The following is a 7,536-nucleotide window of genomic DNA, read 5'->3' on the forward strand; positions in this document are numbered from 1 at the left end:
TGCTTTAAATATTGACATTCCCGTCATAGAAATGCCATTAGCTGCTCCTCTTTGGTGTTGTTCCTGTTTTTTCATACAATAATAATAATAATAATAATAATAATAATAATAATCATAATCATAATCATGATAATAATAAACTTGTTGAAACCAAAAATATTACCACGGCTCTGTTTTGCAGAAGGAATAAGCCAGTTGTAATTGTCACCTAAAATCCAACAAGAAATTCCATGAAAGGGCCAAGGCAGGGCCCAAAATGGAGAATGTGGATATGGAATTTGAAAACTTAATTGATAGAAGATCGAAGCTATTTCCACATATTTTGATGGATATATGGAAATGGAATTGTATCAAATTCTATGCTACCAAACATGGTTAAAGCACGGGTTCGAATTTCATTTCTATTTCCACATACTCAATTCCATCTTACCAAACGGGTCCCTATATGAAACAAACGCTTCCCTGCTGAGTTTTTACGTAATACAGCTTATAATGTTATCATGCTGAGTTTTCACAAAAATAATATCATGAATATTTATCACATGGAATAGTAGTTTTACTTTAAATATCATTTTGGACCAACTATTTCACCCATGATGGTTAAATGAAAACAGAGCTACTTAGATAGAAGATTCTTTGCGATAGAAGCAACATTTAATACTAATAACAGTGTGAAGCCTGACAACATCGCTATGCAGGGGAAGCTTTGTAAGAGTGGTATGGATAAAGCCTGCAATTTCCATGCCAAAATAAAAAACTTTAGTTAAAATAGGTCATGCACTAAAATGCTAAGAGGTCCAATTTGACAGAAATATGAAACATGACATGACATATATAATTAATAATATGTAGTGTTAAATGGAATTTGAAGTGTTGAATCATAGTTGATATATGTGTATCTGTGCTTCGTAAGTTGCAACGTTAATTTTAATGCTAACCGCTGAAATCCGAGCAATACTGAGAGGTCCACAAATTTTCTCCACAGATGGATATAGAGTAAGTTGGTAGATGATAAGTGCAACACCTAAAATAACCAAGAGAAAACAGAGTAATTAACCAATTAAAAAGCGATTAAGCTCAAAAGAACATATATATATATATAGAGAGAGAGAGGGGGTGCAATGGAATGAGGAAAAACAAAAAATGAAATTGAGTATCAAACACTGAATATGTAAGAGAAGAAGGCCGAAGCCCCATTTGGGATGATCCTTATAAAAATTCAAAATTGCCCACGCTGAGTTATTTTATGATTTAATTAAGAGGGCCAATTTAGTCCTTTGGCACTAATTATTTACAGTCCTCCTCTTTCCCTTTTACCAAACATCGTCTAAGTAGAATATTTTGTTTCCACTTTCATGCTTACCATAAGTTCAATTTTATCTCCCTTTTTTAAAAATCTTTCCTTCCCGTCAAACAAGCCTTTATTATTATTACTTTTTTGTGGGCATGTCATACATGCATAAAGGATCGTAAAGTGAAAGTACAGTAATGAAACATTTTGCAGGTGGCAATACCAGATATTGCAAGAACATCACCAACATCATCAGTTGAAAATGTCAATCCTCCCAGCCTTTTAGGACTTACAGCCCATAATGAGAAAACCTGCAAAAAAAAAAATATTCAAAATTAGTTTCTGAAACAGAACAATATCAATTAGGATAAATACTAGCTCTGATACTTAATATAAGAGCTAGTTAAAAGGTTGGATTTGGTTTTGAATATAAGAGCTATCTATGATTGTAAGGAATTCCCTCTAAGAGATAATTCTAATCATCCAATAAATATGATTAAAGAAGATAGTTTAAAGAGATCAATACATATTTGTGACAAATGACTAACTTAATTAATTTTTTGGTATCTTAAAATTAATTATCTAACTCTTTTATTAAGAACCAGAGATAGCATAAAACAAATTTGACTTCAGTTAATTAATACCTCTTGATAAGCAATATCATGAAGTGAGAATACACAATAAGCTATGACTGATGACATGAGAGGCCAATTCCTGAGGAGATTCTCCTCCTTTTGAGTTACTTTCTTTTCTGTGTCATTAGACTTAGAACTGCTTCCATTTTCTAAAGCTTCGGTATCATCTCAGTTGACTCATCACCCACTTTATGGTTGTGCAATGTTTCCTACAGCAAGGCAGATAGCTTTTTCAAAAAAAAAAAAACAAGAAAAAGGGAAAACAAAAAGAAAATCCAACTCTAAATCATAAGCTAGCTTTTATTCTGAATATGTTTCTCAGAGATTTCATATTTGAAATTTTCAACTATAATTTTTAGATGATAAAATTATTTTTTGAAAAACTGATTGTCAAGAATTATTTTTATTTTAGATCCTATACCTATTAAAATAATTGTTTAAAAAATGAAAATAATAAACACATGAATTTAGATAATCGAGATTACGAGCTCATCACCGCCGAAACTCAATTCCCCTGACTGGCTGCACAATAGAAAAGACATTTCCTTTCTCTCTGCATGTGTATGTGTGGATGAGGGATGTGTGTGTGTATATGTGTGTGTATGTGTATATGTATATGTATATGTATGTAGTATCCACCAGAAAAAGACATTTCCTTTCCATTAAAATCGTAAAGGTTTCGTATTGGAACTTGCTAGGCTATTAAGAACATCATTACATGTTATGGTGAGAAAGATATAAATTTGATTAATCATCAGATGATATTTAGCATATTAATGGAGGAGTTTTTTTTTTAAATTAAAAACAAAAAAAAAGTAATTTTAATTAGTTGGGAGAGTAAAGAGGATGGGAGAAAAGATCTTGAAATAAGTATCGGGATATGTTGGAAATAATATATTTTTTTGTTTATTTTGGTAAGATAATCCAATTAACTGGTCAGAATAAGCTAAAATAGATAGTTATAATCCCCAAGTTTTTCTCTCAATTCTCCTTACTCTCCCAACTCACATTACATTTTTTTGTCGGAAAAAAAAGGCAAACAAACTGCCCTAAGGATTTTGGCCCAAAAAAAACAAACACAACTGCCCCTAAAATACATACTGGAATCCAGATGCAGCCGAACATCACTGCTAGCGCAAAGCTGAGATAATGAAGCAGGGCAAGAAGTATGGAAACCTGCAAGAAATTTAAATGTTTTGTCAAATAAAAGTCAAGGCCAAAAAATATATAAAGAAATATAAACGAGTAGATGTTGGAGAAAAAAAATATAGATATTTATATACATAAAGGAGTAGATAGATTTAGTAAGCTAATAGCAGTAATATTGTTTCATCAGACAAAAAGAGTATAATAAATATAATTGCACTTACTTATCCCAGAAGGAGTTTTTCGGAAATATATTTGGATATTTCTCTACTGGCTGCAATTCAAAATTCAAAATAAAAAAAATTAGAGAAACAAGGAATATATATATATTTATATATATATATATGCGCACACATTATTTAAGATCCGTTTGGTAGACTAAGCTTACTTGAAAAAAATTTTCATTTGTTTTATTATTGTAAAAGGAAATGTAAATTTCTACATTTTTTCTCTATATTAAAATATAGAGTTTCAGGTTATCATCCTTCTAATTAATATACCTAAATTTAGTTAAATTTGTGGCAGAAAAATTAGACCAAACCTGAGCCAAATAACCTCCCAATGCAGGGCCAATAATTAAACCTATGCCCCAAGATGCGCTCACCTGAAAATCAGATATATCAAACATTTAAATATTATAATGAACGAATGCTCTGTGTGTGTGTGTGAATTCCATTAAATTACAATAAATATAGGTCAACGAAGCATACAGTTGAGAGTCCAAGAGCTTGGTGTTCTTCCCTAAAAATCTCAGTAGCATAAGCCTGAACATAGAGAAAATACACATTAATGTATGCTTAGTATCAGAATAATGTAAAGAAAACCACCTTCAAACCAAACAGATTCGATGTTAGTCCAATACAAAAATTTATTTATTGAAGTTTCAATTTTTTCTTGGTATTATATAGGTATTATACGTTTTTTATCCCGTGAAAAATTTGTGCAAACTTATTATTTATGCTTTTTAATAACAGTCTTTTTTCATTATTAAATGGGTAGCTCCACTTGTGTTTTTTTTTTTCCTCCCCTCTCTGGCGGATCAAAAGTTAAATTTAATTATTAGACTCTCCTAGGTCGCCTTTTAAAAGTTTTACTAATTTTACTTTGGGTTCTTAAATTTGAAATTCTTTTAATAGGAACCCAGGAAGGTTTCAAACTTATCAAGGTAATCCCTATCATTAATTCTCCACAAGTATTCCCATAATTTCTAGGTATGCTCAAGGGAGAATTGCAATAAAGTGGAAAAAAAACATAATTACTAAAATTTTTTAATGACAACTCAATAGTTTGTAATAGCAAATTTCAGTATAGGAAATGATGTCTCACTTATTATTGAGACTCTTTGATAGTTATTTTCTTTTTTTTGAGATATTATTATAATATTTTGTACATTTAAAATCCAAATAAGCAAAGCTAAAGTATGGATAGAAGTATAATAACAATGATCAAATTACTACTACTACTACTATTATTATTAGTATTATTATTACAGGGACACAGTTGAAGACTTGTAACTAATTAGATCACACATTGAAACTGCTAGTACCTTCATTGGTCCAAGCAAGCCATTTAAGCTTCCCAGAAGAAATCTCATAGTAACAGCCATCCAAAAGCTTGTGCTAAGGCCAAATAATGTGTTGAAAATGACACTGAAATATATACAAGTTCAAAAATCAGTATAATTATGTAGAAGCCACATGAATTATTAGAGCTTGAAACAAAAGATTAATCATAGTAAATGTATACTTACACAGTCAAAACCCCTATGATTATCACGGGTTTTCGACCATATCGGTCCGATATCATTCCCCACACTACAGACGTCAAAGATCTGCCAAGCATGAAAGCAGATCCTGCAACATTTTTGCAATATATAGTCCATAAATCAAAATACTAAAAAACAGTAAAAGCCATGTTGGTAGTACTGCTTTTCATTTGAAACTCATCCAGTTCGGATCCGGAGAGATTATAAGCTACTCACTCTTGTACTAAATATAAAAATTAGTGAGGGGGTTTACTTTTATCCTAGATATAAGCTTTCAATACGCCAAATTTATGAATTATTTTCTAGACTATTCATGTTAATTGTATATATTAAAAGGGTTTTCATTGAAAGATAATTCCAACACGAATTATTGAAGAGAATATTTTAGGAGACCAGAAAAAATAATATTTATTTTCGGAAGTTTTAAAAGTAATCGTACCCACATAACCAGCATAGCCTCCAATATCTTCCTCTCTTTTGGCAACTTTGAAATCCCTTACCTGAAAGTATATTCAGTATCTGTCATATGATCATAAGAGGAAACACAAAACTATATTTTTCTCCTCTAAAGAAAACAAAGATTTCTGATGACTATAAACCTGAAGACAAATAATAAATAGAATTGTTTCTTTGTTAAAAAACAAAATTCATCTGGGACCACCCCAACAAGATTCCTTCATATGCAATGATTTGTTAATTTCGAGGAATATTAACTTCTGAAGGATCAGAATATTCAAGTGAAAAACAGGTAATATGTAAGTAAATATATAATGAAACTCACCATAAAATAGAGGAAAGGAAAGAGAGATGATATAGGCAGAGCTGTGTACAGAACATAGGAAATAAAACATCAGAGAGTCGTTAAAATTAACCAAAGAACAAATATAAAAGAAGAAGAAGCAGATCGAACCAAATCATTGAGTCATGCATAAATTATAGCAGACTTTTCTTTTATTTAAAAAATGACATAAAATTAAAACACAAGAAAATTATCTAAAATTTTCCTATTAAAATCTACTAACAGCATTTTTTGGTACAAAAACTTTAAGACGTAGTATTAGGCTGTTTACGCTACTTCCAAGCAAGACCAAATGCTTGCTAATGAGTAACCATAGTTAAGTTTCAAACCCAAAAATATGTTAGCTCAATCTGGTAAATTCATGATAAATTCACTCCAATCCTAACTATAATTTATATATCTCTAACTAATTCATATGCACTAAAATTTATCATAAAATTAAAATAATTTTTAATATTATCTTCATTAACTATACTAAATTTGAGTATATATATATATGAAAGAAAAATATTAAATAGGGAAAATTCTATAAAAAAAAACCCTGAAATTATCATTTTGCAATTCAGGCACCTAAGAGTTGGAAATGATAGAAAAGAAAGTCATGTCCGATCTAGTATTTTGTAAATTTAGTTAAATGAGTAACATGCCCTTGTATCATATTTTGAAAAAAAAAACCTTATAATTTGTTATTACCAGTACATTTCGTGTCATTGGCTATTCAACATTTTTTATTACCAGTTCACAACTTGTTAATAAATAATTTGTCATTGTTAGTACATTCTTTGTCAGTTGTTATTCAACACTTGTCATTGTCAATTCAAAACTTGCTAATAAATTTTTTTATATAAGGGCATTTTAGTCATTCAACTATATTTACAAAATACCAGAGTAAGTACCACTTCCTTTCTTAGGATTTTGAAGTGTTAGGTGCCTGATTTGGATTATGACATTTTCCATTTTCTTTATTAATAATCCTCGGTAAAGTTATCAAATACTTTATAAAAAAGAATTAAAAATCCCTTCTGGAACATGCTTTGTATATGGGATGGGAGAGGGTATACCATTAATTAAAAAAGAAAACTTTTTAGGGCATAAAGAATATCTGAGTACGTATGAGCTAAGTCAGTACTCAAAACTGACCGATCTTGTTAAAGGAAAACAAAAAAACAAATTAATGAATACAAAGGGTTCATTATTTACTTACTGGTGCATAAAACAACCATCCATATGCTAAATAGATGCCGAATAGGCACACGCCTATTCGTCTCTTTGGCTTTATCCACCTTACAACCAGCACAGTTCTCATGACACTTCTTCAACAATGGCTGCTCTATAACACTGCTCTCTACTTCTGTGTGAGAGCCCATTATTTTCTTCTTTCACGTACCAGAAAACCCAAGAAAGCAACATAGATCAAATAAGTTACGTACATGAAGAGAAAGAAAAAAGATAGTACTTTTGGGTTCGGTTTTTATGGAAATATGAGGATGAAGAACAAGAACATAACACACACACACACACACCTGTTAATAATGGAAGAATATGAAATAAGCCAGATGAGGGACTTGGTGGGGGTATGTGTATGAGGGCTTACCAGAGGCTGCAGTCTTCTTATATATAGAGCTGTATATATACGATAGGATCAACTTGAATGATATTATTACGGTGGAATAATTGTCATTATTAGTTGCCGACGTCACTTTGTTAGAAATAGAGGGACAATGATGAAGAAGGAAAAATCAGTGAAAAGGAAATTAAATTAAATGAAGCAAAATAGATGAATATCCTTAGGAACACGCTTATATGCAAAGACTTGAGTACTTGACATGGTACAATTTCACAATCCAAAATATTCATGTCTAATTTAATTTCAATAACTACATAACTAGCTTCATAGATT

The 7,536-nt window shown here is 30.7% G+C and overlaps 1 pseudogene; it reads right to left on the reverse strand.

Annotated features, from left to right (window-relative positions):
* Positions 1 to 6: 6 nt before the first annotated feature.
* Positions 7 to 7,003, reverse strand: LOC114744643 (protein ZINC INDUCED FACILITATOR-LIKE 1-like; annotated as a pseudogene).
* Between the last annotated feature and the right edge of the window lie 533 nt (positions 7,004 to 7,536).

The sequence above is a fragment of the Neltuma alba genome, unplaced genomic scaffold, assembly GCF_004799145.2.
Source record: "Neltuma alba isolate B1F8T4 unplaced genomic scaffold, ASM479914v2 tig00000735_pilon, whole genome shotgun sequence".
In the NCBI taxonomy this organism is placed as follows: domain Eukaryota; kingdom Viridiplantae; phylum Streptophyta; class Magnoliopsida; order Fabales; family Fabaceae; genus Neltuma; species Neltuma alba.